The sequence below is a fragment of the Lynx rufus genome, unplaced genomic scaffold, assembly GCF_022079265.1.
Source record: "Lynx rufus isolate CCGP_SWC_20201006 ecotype Redwood Valley unplaced genomic scaffold, mLynRuf1.p SCAF_16, whole genome shotgun sequence".
Lineage (NCBI taxonomy): Eukaryota > Metazoa > Chordata > Mammalia > Carnivora > Felidae > Lynx > Lynx rufus.
This window is the reverse complement of record NW_025814830.1, coordinates 53,494,433-53,515,747: the sequence shown is the minus strand read 5'-3', so window position 1 is coordinate 53,515,747 and position 21,315 is coordinate 53,494,433.

Sequence of the window (21,315 nt, the reverse complement as noted above, 5' to 3'; positions counted from 1 at the left end):
GAAGCCTAAGATCTCACCTCCAGGGAGGGCGCTGGGAGCGCGTCCCGGGATGGGGAGGAGGGCTCGAGGACCCCAGGGCCCCCTTTGGGTTCTGTGTGGTCGTAGATGATCTTCGAGCCCTTTCTTCTCATCTGCAGAATGGGCTCCTGCGCTCGCTAACCCTGGGACCTCGGGCGTCTTAGATGTCCAGAGCCTTAGTTGACTGATCTGTAAAACGCCCACCGTGAGAGCCCTTCATAGTGAGATGGAGGGAGGGCTTGGTGGCGGTGCCATCAGCATCCCACGGGAGCTGCTGGAGTCAGATGGCTCCCGGGGCACATGACTGAACGTGCGGGGTAGATGGTTCCCCCCCCCCCCCCCGCCTCCAAGTGGCCCTATTGAAAGTGTAAGGGCTTTGGCTTCACGTGGGACTGGAATCCAGAACAAGACCCACCACTTAGTAGGGAGGTGGCTTCGGGGAAGGCTGTGCCTCTCCTCTGTGCCTCAGTTTCCTCATCTATAGAGTGGGCTGCTTAAATGTAAGAACTCTAGAGTGCGACACGTACGTTCTTCCGTTAAATGGTGCTGCCCTTTTTGAGCAAATACATGCCACCTGCCCCACCTGCTCCCCGAAGGGTGTCTACCTCAGCCCCACTCAACCTGAGGGGCAGCTCTGGTGGCCCTTCTTGTTTCTCCCGTCTCTTTTCTCCCGACCGAAATAGAAGAGACCACCAGCGTCATGCCTGCCTGTCTCCACCAATGTCAACAAAGGCCTAGGAATAATAGAGCAAAATTGTGGCGCGAGTCAGTACAGATTCGAAATCCCAGGATTGTTCCTTCCAAATGCACGGCCTTGGGCAACTTCCGCTCTCTCCGCCTCAGTTTGCTCATCCACGAAATGGGGACGGCACTACCTCCCTTTGAGTCAGGGTCCCACCAGGAAACGGCTGGCACATTCAAACTGAGTAATTTGGGGAGAGTTTGATACACAGCCTGTTTACAAAGGCGTGAGCAGAAAGTGGAGAGAAACAGAACAGAAGCCACCGATGCAGACTTCTGGGCTGAGAATCCAAAGGAGAAGGCAGGCGGGTGGAAAGTGGGTCTGGGGGAGCCAAGAGGAGATCTTGGGAACCAACCTCACAGTCCTATTGTACAGATCCGGGCTGCTGTTTGCACTTGTAGAGTGCCTAACAATACTCTCCAGTCCCTGACATAGTAGGTCCTCAGTAAATTTTATTATTAATATAAAAGATACATGGGAACTCAGCTTAATTATTTCTGAGGTTCTTTCTAACTGGCATTCTGAGATTTTGAGACAGTATTGGATGCCAAGACTGTTGGCATAGAATCTGATGCTCTCCCAAGAGTGTCGATCAGGCGTGGTTTCTCCAGGCGGGGCAGCCTCCGTGAACAGGGAGTGATGTGTTGGCCAGGTGCCTTTCCCTTAAAGCTCGACCTCTTGGATCCCGTCACAGTGGCCTCTGTTCGGAGATGCCCAGGCTAGAATTTGTGGGTCCAGTTTAAGAACACCCAGAGCCTTCATGAAGGAAACTCTGGGTGGAGGATATTGTGGAACACCCGGACCTACTGGGATGAAAACAAAAAGTGGAGTGGACCACAGAGAAAGCAGTTAAAGCCATGGGACTGGAAGCAGCTGAATGGGTACCCTTAGGCTTAAGTTTAATTTCTGTTTGTGTTGTGTTGGGATCAGCCCGCACACACGTCTGCTAATTCTCTCAATTTGTTGGGACTTGGTGCCTGGGTTGCATGCAATTTTTCGTAAATATTTCAGTGGCGCCCGAAAAGTTGGTGTATCCTTTGAAAGGGTATTGGGGAGCTGCACTCTTCTTGGCAAATCAGTCCACTATCTGTTCATTCTAACTTTCTAGTGACGTTGTTCACGTTCTTACTTTTGACTAACTGATCTCACATAGGAAGATAATGAAGAGTTTGAAACTTCCCAGTCTAATTGCTTTCCCGTCCATTTGTTTCCTTGTTGTCTGAATTTCTGCTTTTTGTATTACACTTCCCTGTTGATTGGTGCGTATAAGTTACCTGTTCGTGATGACTCTTCTAAATGTTTAATGCCTCCTGTATCTCATTAAAACGTATTCCTTAAACTACACTTTGTAGAGTTAATTATTGCCACTGTTTCTTCTCCATGGGTTAGCCTGTGGGATCCAAACTTGGTACCTTATTTTTAGCTGTCTGGTTTCATTTCCCCCCCCAGAATATAAACTCTGTGAAGCAGGGGACTATTATATCTTCATCATTGTGCATCTGTTCAGTGTCTGCCATGGAAAATAATTTTCCTGAAACATGGTAAAGGCCCCCAAATATTTATTCGATGTGTCTCTCTCATCAACAGCAGCTCGTTGAAATGTATTCTTTTTTTTTAATGTTTATTTATTTTGAGAGAGAACGTGAGCGGGGGAGGGGCAGAAAGCAAGGGGGAGAGAGAGAATCCCAAGCAGGCTCCACACTCAGTGCAGAGCCCCAGGCGGGGCTCAGTCTCACGATCTGCGAGATCATGACCCGAGCCAAAATCAAGAGCCAGGCACTTAAGTGACAGCCACCCAGATGTCCCTGAAATTTATTCCCAATCTGAGGCTACTTGCTTTAATCTGGGGAAATGGGTCATGTCTACATTGTTGGAGTTGTTACCATTAGACTGGCTTCCATCCTCCTGATTCATGTTTTATTTCCGTACCTTTTGAGGCAAGCAGTCTGCTACGTGCTGTCATCTTTTTTTTTTTTTTTAAATTTTTTTTTGACGTTTATTTATTTTTGGGACAGAGAGAGACAGAGCATGAACGGGGGAGGGGCAGAGAGAGAGGGAGACACAGAATCGGAAACAGGCTCCAGGCTCTGAGCCATCAGCCCAGAGCCTGATGCGGGGCTCGAACTCCCGGAACGCGAGATCGTGACCTGGCTGAAGTCGGACGCTTAACCGACTGCGCCACCCAAGCGCCCCCGTGCTGTCATCTTTTATGCTGATTTCAGAATCAACCGAAAATTCTATCAGGGGCTGTCTGAAAGCATTTCAGACATAGAGGCAAATAATTATGCCATCTATTTCGACTGCTTTTTACAATAGAATAGAGTTTTTCAGCTTCATATTTCTCTTTCAAATCTTTGCTTTTTCCCCCCATAATCTTAGGGATTTAATCTGATTACATACACCTTATTGTTTTGGTCTTTTCGTTGCTGTTGTGCGTTCTTCACTTTCCCCCAGAATCACACCTGCTATTTATATCTGTTTTTGAATGTGCTTTATTACCTCAGTCACTTTGATTGGATTCCGTGATCGTCACTACTGACTTCAAGACTGTTTCCTTCAAGAGTTTTCTTTCTGCCTTCAGCTGGCCAACTTCTGGGTCCCGCTCTGAAGGAATCAGGTCAGGCAAGGCGGTTCACTGGGAAACTTTCTGAGTCTGCAGCTCTGATGGGGATGTTCATGCTTTGGCTGGTATTGAGAGTCAAGGGCGGGACGCAGCCACAAGCATCCTGCCTTTCCTGAAATATCTGCTCTGGGCACCTTGAACGATGAGGTCACGCTCTTCAACTCCCATTCACTATACGAAAGTGGTGTCATTTCATTTCCCATAAATTATCTCCTAACAATACGCCCTGTTGGAAAGATGTGATGCAATCCTAAGGCACCTGAAACTTTTTTGGTAATAAACCTCACTCACAAATGATACAGTTGGTATTTTGAAGGCATCCTTTTCTGAAGGGATAGTGTGTGTGTGTGTGTGTGTGTGTGTGTGTGCGTGCGCGCGCGCGCACATTTAATTTTAAGTTCTTTTGAAATTATGGCTCTTTACATAAACTCTCAATTCTGTTTGTTTTTTAATGGCCATGCACACAGGCAATAAGATAATCTTTTTAGGGGCGCCTGGTGGCTCAGTCGGTTAAGCGTCCAACCTCGGCTCAGGTCATGATCTCGCGATCCGTGAGTTCGAGCCCCGCGTCAGGCTCTGTGCTGACAGCTCAGAGCCTGGAGCCTGCTTCGGATTCTGTGTCTCCCTCTCTCTGCCCCTCCCCCACTTGTGCTCTGTCTCTCTCTGTCTCTCAAAAGGAAATAAACATTAAAAAGAAGATAATCATTTTATAGATGAAGAAATTGGAACTTAGGGTGAGAAAGCCACTTTCATTCATTCATTCAGCAAATAGTTTTAAGCACAAACACAGAAGACTCTCTTCTCGAACTTTTATATCTTCTCTCCTGGTAGGTGTGATAGGCTGCGAATAAATCAATGCGTAATGCTGTGTGAGGCCGGAACATAGTGGGTCGAGTAATGGCCACCCATAAGCATATGTCACATCCCAACCCCCAGACACTATGTATGTACCCTTCTTTGGGAAAACAAATTTGAAGACATCATTAAGTTAATTTAAGGATCTCAAGATTTACTGGGGGTGGGGAGGGTGGGGGCTAAGTCCAGTGATTGGTGTCCTTCCTTGTAAGAGACAGAAGAGGAGAGGGGCGCCTGACTGACTGTCCGTGGAGTGTGCAACTCTTGATCTCGGGGTTGTGAGTTCGAGCCACACATTGGGTAGAGAAGTTACTTAAAAATAATTTTTTAAAAAATCTTCAAAAAGAGAAACAGAGAAAAGAGAGACAGAAGAGGAGAGAGACAGATGCAGGGGGAGGGCCCCGTGAAGACGGGGCAGAGATGGGAGGGGTGCAGGCATGAGCCAAGGAACATGTGGGGCCACCAGAAGCTGGAACAGGTGAGGAAGGGCTCACCCCTTGAGCCCTCGGAGGGAGCACGGGCCTGCCTACACCTCGATTTCAGACTTCTGGCCTCCAGACTGTGAGACGAGAAATTTCTATTGTTTTCAGCACCTCCCCGACCCCCAGGGCGCAGTCATTTGTTGTAAGCAGAGTGGGGACCAGAGAGAGAGAGAGAGAGAGAGAGAGAGAGACACTCTTGTTGCCATAGCAGGCAGGAGAGGTGACTCTTGAGCAGAGACCCGGACAAGGTAAGGGACCAGGTGTTCACTGGGGGGACAATATTCCATGTGGAGAGAAGGCCCCGGGGAGGGGGGAGAGGGGGCGTGTGCTTAGCTGGTGTCACCACAGTGAAAGAAGTCACATGTTTGCACCAAAACCATGGGCACACACACACACAACCCCTCTCCAGGCACTGTTGGGGTCACACCCTCACTGTCACTTCTTCCATAGTCGTTGTTTGCCAAATGATGGTGGACATTGGCTGAGCAACTCCTATGGCTGCTGCAAGCGTTTCTGGGCCTCTAGGTGACCGCAGGACGCCAGCTGCTGGGTGAATGTGTCATGGGACTCGCTCAGTCCCCAGGCGGAAATACACACCAGAGATCCCGCGGCTCCCACCTGCTACACGCCCAGAGCAGACATCACCGTTCGCGCGTGGGGTGACATCTCCCCATTGGACGGGCCAGGCCTGGGAACCCTTCCCCTTATCTCTCTCCGTAGCCACAATTGTTTGGACCTGCCACGTGAATAAAGCTATTCGCCAAAAGATTTCCAGAAGAGGAAGGAATGATCTTGGGCAGCGGGTGTTATGGAACCTTCTAGAAGGTGATGGTATGGCTGAGATTTCTATGGGTAAAGTCCATAGTGTACATGAGGGTTCACTCTTGGTGTTGTGTATTCTGTGGGTTTAAAAAAAATTGTTTTTTAATGTGTATTTATTTTTGAGAGATAGCAAGAGACAGAGCGTGAGCAGGGGAGGGACAGAAGGAGAGGGGGACACAGAGTCCGAAGCAGGCTCCAGGCTCCGAGCTGTCAGCACAGAGCCCGACGCGGGGCTCGAACTCATGAACCGCGAGATCATGACCTGAGCCGAAGTCAGACGCCTAACAGACTGAGCCACCAGCTCATGCTGTGTGTTGTGACAAATGTGTAACGTCATGAATCCACAATCATAGTGTCATACAGATGGTTTCGCTGCCCTGAAAACTCCCCTGGGCCCCACCTGCCCTTCCAACCCCTGGAAACCACTGATCCTTTCACTGTTTCTATAGTTGGGCTTTTTCAGACTATCTTGTAAGTGGAGACGTGACTGTCTTTCAAAAACTACTCTCGTTTGCAAACTTCGCAAGCATCCAGACCCGTCACTCGGAGTCTGAGAGAATTCCAGTCCCAGACCAAAAGGCCCAAGGCCTTCCATGTCTCAGCTCACCCTATGTTTGTACTCCCCAGGGTCACTGGGAGGTGGCCACCCCTGTTTGGCTGGGATGGTCCCAGCCTGGAACAGCAGTGCTGGTGTCCTGGAACAACCCTCAAAACCTGCACGGCTAGTTCCCTGCCCCCCACCCCAGCCACCGTCCTGAGACTCACACCTGCTCTTGCCACTCCCTGGCTACCCCCTTTCCCTTCCCCCGGGCCCCAGGGACAGGCTCTTCTCTGGCTGCCTGGAGCCCCTCACTCCCAACCCTCCCTCCTCTAACACCTACTCACCCCTCAGGTTTTAACTCACTTGGGGCTCCTCCCCAAGGGTGCCGGGGAAGCAGGGGCATCCCCACCCGCCCTGAGCTTCCCACAAACTCCCGGCACTTTATGACGTTTCTGCATTTCAGAGAGAAATAAAATAGTTAAAAAAAAAACATAGCGAACTGGATGTTCAACGATCTCGATCTCAACAAAGGTGTGTTTTAAAAGGAGACCCTGTATACGTATTTACTGAACAGAAAACGGATGAGAGTATATGTGGCTAAACTGGGAAACCTAACTGTCGTTAAATGAACAAATTCTGTTGGCTTCTGATATAATAAAAAGAGTTCAAAGTTCCCGGTTACTCCCTTTGAAAACTCCTAGGGCCCAGGGTTCCCAAGTGAGACTGTCCCTGAAGTGGGGGGAGGGTCAGTTCTCAGGGACGCTGCTGTTGGAAAGGGGCCGGACCTTCTTTCCCCTGGTTTGGTGCAGGCTGGCCTGGGCTCGCGCCCCAGAGAGTGAGAATTTCAGAAGGGGTTTGCAATCCCTCTGGCCCAGGAAACAGAGAGGGGCTGGTCTTCTGGTTCCCATTCTGACTTTCCCTGCAGCCAGCACACCAGTCCAGTCCCATAGGTGAACGACCCTGCAAAAAGAAAGAAGAAAAAGAAAGGAAAGGAAAGGAAGAAGGAAAGAAAAAAAGAAACAACAGCAGAGAACTTCTGTTTCCTGGGGCCCCCTCCAGAAACCGTGGGACCTCACCCTGGGCTCTGGGAGCCCTCCCAAGAAAACTAGACTTATACTGGCTTCTGCCAGCAGCCCCCCACCCCAGCCGGCCTCCCCAGCCCCACTCCCCACACTCCCCCCCTCCCCGCCCCAGCTCCTCAGAGGGCCTCCTTCTTGCCTTCAGCCCCAGGCTTGAGCCCCTCCCAGAGCACCTCACTAAAGGCCCCCTCCGGCCCCCCCTGCCCTGTTCACTTTGTAATAGTTCCTTGAGCACTTTGTGGATTTTTCTGTAGGTAAGTTTTGCTCCAGGGGGAAAAAAAAATCTGTTAAAATCCAAATAAAAGCAGGTGAACGCTTCATGAGATACAAGATATCTACACGGTCTGACACGAGGTGCCCGGAAGACATTTATTAGTTACAGAGGGAAAACAGTCCCATTACCGTGGAGGAACCTGGCAGACCTGACCTTAACCGAGGGACCAGCATTACCAGGACCAGCGATGGGACAGGTGACACCGTGTGACCCCGGATATGATGCAGCGGGGGACGTGCACTTCACTCCTGGGTATTTCTGTTGCGACGCTTGACCCAAAGCCATCAGAAGGAGGCATCACACCCAGAACGACAGGTATCCTAGGAAACAACGGACTTGTCCTCTCCAAAAATGTCAACGTTGTGAAAGACGAGGAAAGGCCATGGAATATTCCAGATCAAAGGACACTAAAGAGTTATAGCAGTCTAATGCACGTGTAATTCTGGATGAGAATCTGGGTCTAGGAAAAAGTCTTTATCCTTTTTTTTTAACGTTTATTTTTGAGAGAGAGAGAGAGAGAGAGACGGGGGCGGGGGGTTGCAGAGAGAGAGGGAGTCAGAGAAGCCCAAGCAGGCTCCAGGCTCTAAGCGCAGAGCTGGACATGGGGCTCAAACTCACAAACCACGAGATCAGGACCTGAGCTGAAATCAAGAGCGGGACACTCAGCCGACTGAGCCCCCCGGGCTCAGTGAAGGGATGTGGGGCGAGGCTGGGGGACAATGCCCATGCCCCCTGGAAGACAGGGGTGCTCCCAGGGGGGTGGGTGACACGCTGTGGCGACACCTGCCATGGTCAGCTTTCTCCACCTGCCAGCCCGGACCCAGAGGCTCCGGACAACCCGCTTGGGAGGAGAAGGGGCAGGCACCTTGAACCCGGCGGACCGGCCGGAAAGCTGGCTCGTTCGTCGGACAAATATTTATTGAGAGCGAGCACAGAGGAGAGAGACTGTCTGCCGAAGGGGAGTAACAACACTGGCGAACAGAACTGTTGACTTGGTCCAGGGTCCGGGCTCACTCGGGTGTTTGCCCTCGGGTGACCCTCAAAACACACACCTTCCTTGTCAGCCGCCGGCACCCCCCGTTCCACGGACGAGGAAACCGGAGCCGCTGGTGTGGACCCCCCACCCAGATCCCTGGGGACCCGTTTTCCCCATTGGGTGACCTCCCCTTCTACCGATCAGCGCCCGCAGAGCTTTGTGGGCTGGAGGGCACAGCGTGTCTGGGTGATTTGATCACGGCCACACCGCCAAGAGAAGAGAGAAAGACAGAATTCGTGTCCCGGGAGTTTGGGGCCAGAACCTGCGCGCATCCCCATCGTGCTGCACAGCAACTCCTTCCTTCCTTCCTTCCTTCCTTCCTTCCTTCCTTCCTTCCTTCCTTCACTGGCTCGCAGGTCCGCTCTGGCCAGCTCGTGCTGTCAGGCATCGAGCCGACGAGGGCACGCAGGAGGCCCAGGCCCTGCCTCGAAGCTCTCCGCCTCTTTCGGAAGGCAGACGCAACCTCGCCCGTTTGATCGTTCACTGATTCAATAATCCTACACCGAGGACCTACCGTGTGCCTGCGACGCGCCATAGATGGGGTGGGAGATGTGGGTTCCACAGAGCCCTTGTCCTCCCAGAGCCCTGGGCCTGGTGGAGGAGGAACAGACCACACGGCCTGTGTCATGATGTCCCTGCGGGCAGGACCCGGTGGGGGCCCACAAAGGGGCACGGGACGGTCTACCCGGGAGAGCAGGCAGGACCCCCGAGGAGGTGGGGCGGAGGAGCCTGGCTGGGGAGAAGGGGAGGAGACAGCTAGTCCCGGAGACGGGTGTTTGCACAACGTCTGCGGCTCCTGGCCGACACGTAATCAGAACAGTCGCGCTCTTGGCCTGGCGCAGGAGGAAACGCCCGCGGAGGTGGCCCCCTGCCGCCCGCAGCCAGGGCCTGGCATCACCCCCGCCCGTGGGAAGCCCGAAACCCGGCCCCGAGTGCACCCTGGATGGGACCCAGCAGGCTGCCAGGCGGGCTCGGGCAGGTGAGGCAGAGGTTAGTGGGCCAAGCCACACCACTGTGGATTTGCAGGTGCTCCTGGCCGAGGACGGGCTCCCTTTTCAGACCCCCCTCCCCGGTCAAAGTCACCGGGGGCTAGAAGCGGGGCTGCTGTGGGAGCTGCCGTCGCTCGCAGGGTTCCACCGCTGGGACCTGCCTGCGGGAGGGGGGGCTCTCCTACTCACACGCTGGCCCCAGGGGAGAGCAGCTCACGGGAGCCCGAGCGTCACGCTCTCTCCCACGGGTCTCTGGGCCAAGCCGGGCAGTGGAGAGGAAGTGGGGAGGGCGGGAAGGACTTGGGGAGACAGAGGATTGGCACAGACACTTGGGGAACCAGTCACACGGGCTTGGGTCTCACGCTCCCACCGCTTTCCGGAACCCTCCACCACGTGCCCCACTTCCCGAGCCTCGTGTCTCACCAGCCAGACCAGAAGAAGGCGGACCCTACAGGGGCTGTTAAGGACTGATTGAAATGACGGGGAACCAGGCAGCTGACGGGACCTTCTTCAATGCCTGCCCGTGACTTTGAACCACGCGTGCAACCACACGGGTCCACCCGTGATGTTACCTTGTCCCCCGAGGTACTGTGCTCCTCTCCTTTCTTTGTTGAAGTTTTAAATACGTTTGTTTTCGTTACAGAACACAATCCTATTTATTCTTTGGAGCTCAGCAAGCATCAGGGGATAGGATAACTTAAAAAAACATCTGGGGGCGCCTGGGTGGCTCAGTCGGTTGGGCGTCCAACCCTTGATTTCGGCTCAGGTCATGACCTCATTGCGTGAGTTCGAGCCCCGAGTCAGGCTCTGTGCTGACAGCACGGAGCCTGCTTGGGATTCTCTCTCTCTCCCTCTCTCTCTCTCTCCCTCTGCCCCTCCCCTGCTTGCTTGCTCGATCCGTCTCAAAATAAACAAATAAACATTTAAAAAAAAAGCTGAGGAGCTGTTCACTTCTCTCTCCGTAACAAACTGTAAAAAAAAGATACTTCTTAAAAGTAAACCCCACCCCCGACGTGGGGCTCAAGTTCACAACTCCAAGATCAAGAGTCGAACGCTTCACGGACAGAGCCAGCCAGGCGCCCGCCCCTTCGAATCAAACTTTTTGCCTGAGCTGCCCGGGGGCTCGGGCTCTGTTTTGCCTTCAGGTAGAGCTAAGCGTTACTTGGGTGTCTCAGAAACGACCCAGCTGCCAGCAGCAGAAACCGACTCTGGTTATTTTAATTTTTTTCTCAACGTTTATTTATTTTTGGGACAGAGAGAGACAGAGAATGAACGGGGGAGGGGCAGAGAGAGAGAGAGACACAGAATCGGAAACAGGCTCCAGGCTCCGAGCCATCAGCCCAGAGCCCGACGCGGGGCTCGAACTCACGGACCGCGAGATCGTGACCTGGCTGAAGTCGGACGCTTAACCGACTGCGCCACCCAGGCGCCCCCGACTCTGGTTATTTTAAGCAAAAAAGGGAATTTAGTGGAAGGGTATCAGCTTTGCCAGGAGTCTGCGAGGGGAGGAAGAAAGATCGGTCCCTCTCACCTTCTCTAACGGGAGGTGGGACATCGGCTGTGTGTGCCCACGGGTCTGTCCACCAAATAGGTATCGAGGGCCTCCATGCGTCAGGGCTCGTGGGAAGCCGGGGGCCAGGCAGCGCCAGCGGCAGAACCGGGCACGTAAACAGGGCACAGATATCGTCAACATCTGTGTGTTTTCGATTAACATCTCCTCCCACCTAGTTACGCCTTCTCTTTGTGTCTGGCTTGGGGTTTCCCCAGCAGCAAACCCTGAGACAAAGATTTGAGTGCCAGTCATCTGGGAGGGGACCCCAGGACACATTGGCAGAGGGAGCGGGGAAATGATGCAGGGGACAGAAGGAAACAAGAAAGGGGGCCTCGTGGAGCCCGTCGCCATGCTGGGCACGCAGAGCCCGGTCTTGCCAGGAAATGGGGAGACAGCACAGGACAGCACAGAGTGGCAAGGCCACTGAGGCTTGTAGGTACACGGGCACACCGCTCTCACACCCCTGGTCCCTTGGTTGACAGGCCTGCCCTGCCCCCGTTCCTTTGCGTAATGTAAGTCATGAGCCCCGCAGACCTCTTTCCTTTTCTCTCTGGGCCACTTCCTGCGTCGCCGGCCAAAGAAACCTCAGCAAGACCGGGAGAAAATGCCCATCTCCTGCGGCTGCGAAGGAGGTCTGATTCTACACTACAAAACCATCCTCACAACTGTTACTATGTTTACCTCGTTAGAGGTAAAATAAAACGCTCTTAAAGAACCACACCAAACAAAGGTGCGGCTTCATGACTTATCAGGTGACCCCCTTGAAGCCACCAGCCAGCTGGGACAGAGAGGGGGGAGGGGGCCACCCTCCCCGGGAGCCCTGCCACGTGCCCTCCTCAGACGACGACCGCCTCCCGCCGCACGGATGGGCCCATTCTCCTGACTTTGATGTTCGCAGGCTCTTCGCTTCCTTACGTGGCACTCTAGTGTGCTCTTGTGCATTTTGCTAACTTGGTGTGTGCTTTGAATTTCCTTAACCGACAGGTCTCCTCTCTACATTCATTGCCCGTTGCTATGGTAGGAGATAATCTCAAACTCACCGGCCTAAAATGGCCCAATCTGATTCCTTACGGTTCTGGACGTCAGATGTCTGCAATAGTCACACTGGACTGAGATCAAGGCTCTGGCAGGGCTGTGACCCTCCCAGCGGCTTGGGGAGGGGGGGGCACTGTGCATTCCCTTACCTCTTCCAGCTTCTGGAAGCCACTGCATCTCTCTGCTCGGGAGGCCTTCGTCCATCTTCAAAACCAGAAATGTTTGGTCGCGTCTTGCTCGTGCTGAGTCACCTTTCTTTGGACCCTCCTGCTCCATTTTATGAGGACCTTTTGGTTACACTTGGTGCACCTCCCCATCTCAAGATCCTTAACACAGTCACATCTGCAGAGTCCCTTTTGACACGTGAGGTCACATGTTCTTGGGCTCTGGGGATTAGGACATGGATATTGTTAGGGGCCACTTTCCTGTCTGCCACACCATCCACCTTCCTTCCCCTTACAATTTGCGTGTTGAGGAACCCAGGCCGGTGGCCGGTAGGTAGCATCCCCCACTGTCCACACTCCAAGTTCAGTTCTGCATGTTCCTCTGTGCTCTGAACTCCCCGCGAACTGGGGGTGTGATCCAGATGCTGGATCAGGCTCGGGCACCATCCCCCTGGCTCCTAACGTCTGCCCGTCTCTTTTTGTGATGTGGGGACTCACTGGTTCTCAAGGTCTAGATTCACGAATGCGTTGGGCAAAGCCGTGGTATTCTAACGCCCAAATTCCTTCCAAGTATCAGCTGGAATACTTTCCTAAGGAGGGAAACTCCAACTGGGTTTCCAACTGGAATGGGAAAGGCAGAATGGCTGCATGACCCCTTCTGTTTAGCAGTTTCCAAGGCAACAAGTTGACTCCTCATCATCCTCTGAAGAAGATCCACTAGAGTTAAAAAGTTTTTTTGTGAACCCATGAATTTAAACAGAGATTTCAGTAGATTCGTAAATTTTATAGCAAGTATAAATATATTTTTTAATGAAATCCCTTAGCAAGAGTAAACAAATGGGACTACATCAAACCAAAAAGCTTCCGCACAGTGAAGGAAACCATCAGCCAAAACAAAAAGGCCGCCATAGAGAATGGCAGAAAATATTCGCATGTTGCATAAAGGACTACTATACAAATAAATAAAGAACTCCTATAACTCAAACGCCAAAACACAAATACTCTGATTTTAAAAAATAAGCAGAAGATTTGCAACTACGTGGGTGAAGGGTATTATGCTAAGGAAAATTAGCAACTAGAGGGTATTATGCTAAGCGAAATTAGCCAGTCAGAGAAAGACAAATATCATATGACTTCACTGCTATGAGGAAGTTAAGACACAAAACAGATGAATATAAGGGAAGGGAAGCAAAAATAATGCAAAAACTAGGAGAGGGACAAAACGTAAGAGACTCTTGAATACAGAGAACAGTCTGAGAGTTGCTGGGGAGGTTGTGGGTGGGGAGATGGACTAAATGGGTGAAGGGCATTGGGAAGGCACTTGTTGGGTGAGCACTGGGTGTTATACGTAGAGGATGAATCATGAGAATCTACTCCTGAAATCATATAGTGCTATATGCTAACTAACGTGGATGTAAATTAAAAAATAAGTAAAAATAAAAGAAATTAAGGAGGTCAGAAATAAAAAATAATAAATAGACAGAGGACCCGAACACACATTTCTCCGAAGAAGACATCCAGATGGCCAAAAGCCACACGAGAAGATGCTCAACATCGCTCATCAGCGGAGACACGCAAATCAAGACCACAGGGAAGGGTCATCTCACACCACTCAAAATGGCTACCAAAAAGACAAGAAGTAAGTGTTGGCAAGGATATGGAGAAAAGGGAACCTGTTGGTGGGAATGCAAACTGGTTCAGCCACTGGGGAAAGCAGTATGGAGGCTCCTCAAAAAATGAAAACTAGAAGTATATGATGTAGTCCCACTTCTAGGTATTTACTGAAAGAAAATGGAAACGTGAATTTGAAAAGATATATACATCCCTGTTTATTACAGCATTATTTACCATAATCAAGATAACTAAGCAATTTGGGGTTCCCGAGTGGCTCAGTCACTTAAGCGTCTGACTCCTGACTTCGGCTCAGGTCATGATCTTGCGAACCGTGAGATCAAGCCCTGCGTTGGGCTCTGCGTGGGATTCTCTCTCCCTCTCTATCTGCCCCTCTCCTGCTCTCTTTCCCTCTTTCTCAAATAAATAAGTAGACGTTTTTTAAAAAGCCACTTGTGTCCACCGGTAGATGAATGGATACAGAAGAGGCGGTATATATTTATACAACGGAAACTTGGCCACAAGAAAGAATGGAATCTTGCCATTTGCAACAACACGGATGGACCCGGAGAACAATATGTTAAGTGAGATAAGTCAGAGAAAAACACACACCATATGGTTTCACTTATATGTAGATTCCCCCCCCCAATCCCCCCAAACTCCAAACCAAACCGACCAAACAATAAACAGAGAAATAGACTCCTACGTACAGAGAACAAACCAGTGGCTTCCAGAGGGAGGGGAGTGGAGGAAAAGCAAGACAGGGGAAAGGGAAAATATGAAATTCCTGGTGAGTCCATGCCGTGAGCCCTCACTCACGCCCACCGGTGGGTCTGCGGAATCACGGCAAAGTGTGCCCTGTGTTCCTGGATCGGCACCTCCCGCCTCTCACACATTAAACCCAGTGACTCTTCTCTCCGATGGAAAACGAAACAAGATTTCTATCACCCTGTTAGATTTCTCATCTAAAGAAAGGGTCTGAGAGTCTGTCCTACTTAAGATAATAATACAGAACTGTTTCCAAGCCCTGGGGGGTGGGGCTGGGGTAGTGCTGTCCTCAGTGTTTGCTCTGAACCCAGCCCCAACCTCCTGGCCCCGAGCCTTCCCGGAGTCCAGGGCCCCCCCGCCCCCCCTCGCTCCTTGGTTGTTTGTCCCTGTTTCCCGGCTGGGCCCTGGAGGGCCGGGGAACCCTCCTGGGGCTCCCGGAGGCCTCACAGCTCTTACAGCGGCTCCCTTGGTCCTCCCTCTGGGACTTCGAGAAGCCCATTGCCCTGGGCAACCGTGAGTTCCTTCCCCTCCATCTCCTGCCACGTCACTGCCTGGCAGCTTCTCCGCCTCAAGGGGGGGGTCCCTGGTTTTCCCAGCAGGCCCCCAGATCTCCTCCACACCCTCCCCAGAGGCCTACTCCCAGCCCTGCCCCTGAGAATCGGGCTGCTTCTCATCCTAGCTTGGCCTTGCCACCCCCGTTTGTAAGAACAGCTGGTCCTTCCGTAACAGGTGCTGGGAACCAGGAACCACTGTAGGTGCTTTATATACTTTAACCAGGAGGCAGGTGCCACCAGCCGCGCATTTCACGGAGGGGGAGGCTCGGACGCGGGGCCACCTAGGAAGTGAGAGGAAGAGCCAGGTCTCACCCGCTAACCATCCGGCTCCGGGGGTCGCTAATTCTGACCAGAAAACAATACCACTGAAGACCAGCCCCTCAGCAGCCCGCGCGGGGAAGGATCGGAACGTGCGTAAATAATAAAACGAGTAAATGCGAGAACAGAACCGCAGCCGCGTGAGATCTGTCAGGCGCTCTCAAGCTTGAGCTGGCATCAGAATCCCAGGGAGGGTGTGTTCAAACACGGATTGCTTGGCCCAGCCTCCGAGTTGCTGACTCAGCAGGTCTGGGGTGGGCCTGGGAACGGGCATTTCTAGCGAGGTCCCCAGGGATGCTGGTCTGGGGCACCTGCTTTGGGACGTGCTGCTGTAATGAACCTTCCCACCTTGGAAAAACGGGACTGGGCTGAAACTGTCTGCTTCCTCCCTGGTTACACAGAGGGGTAGTTCCAACGCGAACTTTCCCGACGAGTGGTCTTATGACAATGAGCATACGGTTAGGTGAAAAAAAAAAAAAAAAAAAAAAAAAAAAAGGTCCTCGTCTGTTAGGGATACATTCTGGAGCCTTCAGAGGGGATGTGTAGCACGTCTAGGATTTGCTTTAAAGTACTCCAGCCGTGGAGTGGTTCAGTTAGTTGAACGGCTGACCTCAGCTCAGGGGGTCATCCCGTGGTTCGTGAGTTCAAGCCCTGCCCTGGGCTCCCTGCTGTCAGCACAGAGCCCGCTTGGGATCCTCTGTCCCCCCTCTTTCTGCCCCTCCCCCGCTCACGCTGTCTCTCAAAAATAAACTTTTTAAAATGATAATAAAACACAAAGTACGCCAGCCTCTGCCCTCGCAAAAAAGTTGAGGCTATAGATGAAACAATGGTAGCTGGCTGGTAAGTCCACTGTCTGCCCCCTGTTTATATTTGGAGGTGTTCATGATCAGCCTTGCCGATGTCGTGCAAAAGAACGTCTGGCTCCCACATGTAGAAACTGGATAACCTTGAGCAAGAAGCTAGCAGTAACCGAGCCTCAATTCTCTCTGCCATCAACGCGGACGATGGCATCCTTCCAACGGGGTGGTGGCGGAAGGGGCGAATGCTAGCCGCTCGCCTTGGCACGTGACTCGGGAAATCACAACGGCCCCAAGCGACGCCCCCCCCAACACACGCTCCAGCCTGGGCCCGGCGGGGTAGGGCCTCGCGGGCAGGGGACTCGCCCACCTCAAGGCACCTGTTCACCAAGTTCCAGGGCTGAAGATGGAACTTGCCAGACGTCTGCCGATCTCAGAGCCGGAGGTGTGGGTGCGGAATGTGGGGCGGCAGATCACGTGGGAGTGCTTCGGGAGGTGAGGCCTCCGGGCGGTCGCAGGCAGGATGTGGCCTCTCAGGAGCGTTGGCGGTGGCCCCACACTGTGACTTGGGTCTGTTTCTTTATGTGGCAACCGAGCGTGGGGCAGGAATCCAAACGCTGTCCCAGCGGATCCCAGGGGGCCCCCGGCTTGCTCAGATGTCCCAGGCAAGGTGTCTGATGTTTTAGTTGGTGTTTTATATTGTTTCGTTCGGGTTCTGTTTTGATGGCCCGTCATAGAAACCCATTTATGCCAACTTGAGTCGGGGCGACTGGGGGCCACCGAGTCTGTCCTGGAACGTCAGCAGAGGGAGGGCCTCCAAGCCTCACGTCAATCGGATTCAAGTCCTGGGACACTGTCAAGAACTGTCTACGGTCTCTGTCTCTGTCTCTCTCTCCGCCTTCCTCTTCCTCCTCATACACAAGGCGGGAGGTGGCCTTTGCACAGCTGAGAGCCCCTCTCTCTGTTCACATAACCCGCAGAGGTGGCTGATGTTTGCCCAGGGCTTCCCTTCGTGCCAGGCCTTGGGCAGGAAGCTTCACCACCAGGATTTCTCATTATCCCAATAGGAGCCATGGAGGAAAGCACCTGCAGAGGCGGGATGTACAGGTCTCCTCCCCCTGAGCCGGGAGCCTGGTCACCTTCCAGCGTCAAAAAGACTGGGCAGCAGAGTGGGATAGGGCAGTCTGATTGGCCTCCCTTTAGTCAGGTGACCCACGCCTGGACCAATCCGCTGTGGCCAGGGAGGGGTCTCAGCCTACCAACATGGCGTCCCCCAGGCGCAGCGGCGGAAAGCCGTTCTCAGGGCTGTGGCCCTGATGCCTGGTCCCTGCAAAATCCTCCCTCCGTGCCCTTCCTTCTTCCTGAATAGCCTTACGTGAACACACAGAGCCCTGCTGCATTCATCTTCCCACCTAAGGGGTTAGACGAGGCCTGATTTCCAATCCTATTTCTGACGGGCTCCTAACGGTCTGTTCTTGGGGCAAACGACTTCACCTCTTTGAGCCTCAGTGTTTTCGGCTGTAAATGAGGATCAGAATCCTAGCTTCTGAGAGAGGTGGGGGGAGAATCAAATGAGGTAATAATCCAGGCAGACCCTTCAGTGGCTCGCCATTGCTTTCGTGGTCAAGTTCGAGCCAGCTGTGAACCTGCTGGCACCTGGTTAGCGATCTACCTACCCCCTGTCCTGTCCCAGAGGGCCCCCTTTTACCAACCACGCCCAACTGCTTGCAGTTCCTTGAGCTTCCGTGGGCTGTGCTTTGCACCTACCGTTCCCTCTGCCTGAGATGTCTTTCCTCTACTTCCCCGAGCTAAGTTGATGAGGGAGCTCGGACCAGGTTGAGGGCAAAGTACAGGCTAACAGTACCACCACCCCTTTTTAATAAAATCACCTTTTTGCACCAAAGACGTCCGAGAATTCTTTCTTGGCCATCGGCTCCGGACCACCCCACCATCACCCCAAGACTTCTCCAAAGTTACTTCCTTGCTCCCTACAGTTGGTTAAATTGTGCCCCTCCTTCAGTCAAAAAGAGGGTCCACCTCCTAACCCCCAGAACCAGAACCCTGGAACCTGTGTATGTGGCCTTATTTTGGAAATAGGGTCTTTCCAGATATACTTAAATTAAGGCTCTTGAAATGAGATCATCCTGGATTTAGAGTGGCCCCCAAGGGATTATAAAGTAGGCTTTGTCCCACCTGCACTGTCTTCGCCCGAAGGGCCCCGCTTGCCTTCTTTTCTAGACGACCTTGCTCATCTCTATGTGAATGTTCTTCTAGAAAAATACTTGGGGTGGGAGAATCGGTTAATCTTAGCAGCCCAGCTGGAAAATGGTGCCGGGAAAGACTGTAGCTAACTTGGTCAACCCAAAGGAACAAGTGGATGGCTTGATGAAGTTTGCGCTTAGGAAACAGCCTTCTTAAGGGGGTGAGGTCCCTCGCCAGCCCTGCCCTCGGCCAAGTGCCCCCAGGGTCCAGCTACTTTTCCGGGGTCTTGCACGAAGCCCTTTGTATCCAGCAGGCAGGGCTGGAGCAGCGCATGGGCCGGCCCACCCCTCCCATCTTTCCGGTGCCCCTCCTCGAGGCCCCCGTTTGCCGTCAGGAGGGACTCAGCCCTCCGAGGCTGGGCCACCTCTGCCCCCCCCCCCCGTGGCTGTGGACCTGTCCCCAGGCAGCCACAGAGATGGCCGTGCCCTCTATTGCCTCTTGAGTATGGCAAGAGAGAAAACTCCAGACTGTGGATTCCGAGAAGCGGAGCCAGCCTCCGGCAGTTCTGGAAGAAGGAGATGGGGGGTGGGGCTCCCAACTGGCCAGTTCCAAGCAGCGAGGCCTTGGGGGCGTGGCTTCACCCCGTGGAACTAGAGAAAACCTCGGGGGCTCTGCTGATGTCCCGACGCCAGCTTCCTGGTTGCACTGTTGGGCTAAGTTATGCAAGACGTTACTGCGGGTAAGGTGGGCGCCCCTGTCCATTTCTCTGCACGTCCTGTAAAGGCACCATTCTTTCAGATAAGAAGGGTTTAAAAATTATTTTTTAAAAAGACAAACGGGTAGACGACCTTGGTACAAGGTCTAATCTGACCGTGACACGTAGCGGCGGGGGAGAACAAATGTGTTCCTCCCCTTCTACAATCTTTTCCGGAAAACCTTCCTAGAATCCGTGGTTCCCGGGAGCACAACAAAAAGCATGTAATATCTCTTTGCTCTGAAGGACGGTAGGTAGGAGAATGCCATAATCGAGTCCAATATTTTACTCAAAACTTATTCGGTACCTACACGTGTTCATAGAGCTACACAAATTAAAGGCTTCTTCTCGGCAACAAAGAAAAAGAAAAAAATCCCTCCCCACCCCCACCCCCCATCGGATTATTATTTCGGTCTGCAACCTCACTCTGCCGTTGACTAGCTGTGGGACACCTGCTAAGTGACTTTATTTCTCTGTGTCTCTGTTTCCCTGATCTGTAAAATGGGTATGCATAGGGTCTTCCTCGCGGCTTGGGACGCCCAGATGACCTGTTGGTTTTCTTTAAAGGGCTCACAGAGGCGCCTGGAACGCGGTACGTGGTCCGAAGGAGCTGGCTCCCGTGTTACGGTTGCCATGAGGCGTGATGTAACAACACAGGGCACCGGCCAGGAACAGAGGGACCTCCTCGGAAGGATTAACTGCCCACCTGTCACTGCCGGGCGGCGAATGACCCTGGGCAAGTCACAAGACGTCCTGGGGTCTGCCGGCCTCCTTTGTAAAAGGAGGTCTCTGGTGTGGACATCTAGGGGACAGTCTGCCCACCCCTCGTGCGTGCGTTTTCCCGAGACCCCCCTCCTGGTGCCCACCCCTACCCTCTTTGGGAGAGCTTCTGGCTCTTTCTTTAGCCTTCCCTAAAAAAAGCCTCGTCAGCCTTCCGGACTCCATGCGCCCCAGTGGGGCCGCGTCCACGGTGTGACCCAGGGCCACCGGCACCATCTGCAAAATGAACACGCGGGCCCCTTGGTCAACCACTGCTAAGAATTTCATTAAGCCAAGTGGGGGCCCCTCTGAGCATCTACCCCTGGAGCCCTGGAGGGTCTCCCCAACCCTCCTCTGTGGGACCTTGTTCCTCATCTTGTCTGACTTCCTCCTCCCGCCCAACTTCCCTACCCTCCTGCCAGTGTCCCCTGGGAACTTTCCTAACAAAGCGCTTTCAACAAGCCCTCCTCCCCGGGTCTGTCTCAGAGGCATCCAACCCAGACCCAGAGCAGTGCGCACGAGGTTGGATATTCCAGAAGCCGAGCTGAGCTGACGCCTCACCCCAGAATCCCCCGCCCCCACCCATCTCCAGGATTCAAGGGCTTGAGCGCATGTGATTTAAGATCACGGTGCGGGGCTGTTAAAACTACGAATCCTACCCGAGCAGGTAAGTTCGTTTCTGTTTTGTAAGGGGCGCTTTATTTTGAGAACATTTGGCATAGGGACATGCCTCCCAGAGACAAATCTGGAAGAAATGCGTAACAACACAGACACGGAAAGCGGCTTGACACAGCTCACAAAGGCAGTGACCTCTTCCAGGGTGGGCTCCGTGGGGTCTCCGGGTCTAGCGGGGCTGCTAGGTGTGCTGTGTTCCCCGGATGGTCACACGGGGACCCAGTGCTCCCGCGAAGTCACCCAGCCAGGCGGGTCATGCTGGCATCGAGAGCCGGGTGTCCTGTGTCTGAGTATCTCTGTTGAGCTGGGCATGGCCTCTGGGGGTCAAATCGTGTTTGGTCCAACGGTTTCCAAGGCTTAGCAGAAAGTGGAAGAATGTTCCTGCGCGCTGGCTGGAAGAGAAGCAGAGAAGGAATGAGAGCTGCTGCTGGGGGCAGGACAGAGGTCACGGTCTGTGCCACCGCCCCCCCCCCCCAATACCAGGAAGATACCAGTTTCCCTAGGACTGAATTCTTTTTTTTAATTTTTTTTTAATGTTTTATTTATTTTTGAGACAGAGAGAGACAGAGCATGAACAGGGGAGGGGCAGAGAGAGAGGGAGACACAGAATCCGAAACAGGCTCCAGGCTCCGAGCGGTCAGCACAGAGCCTGACGCGGGGCTCGA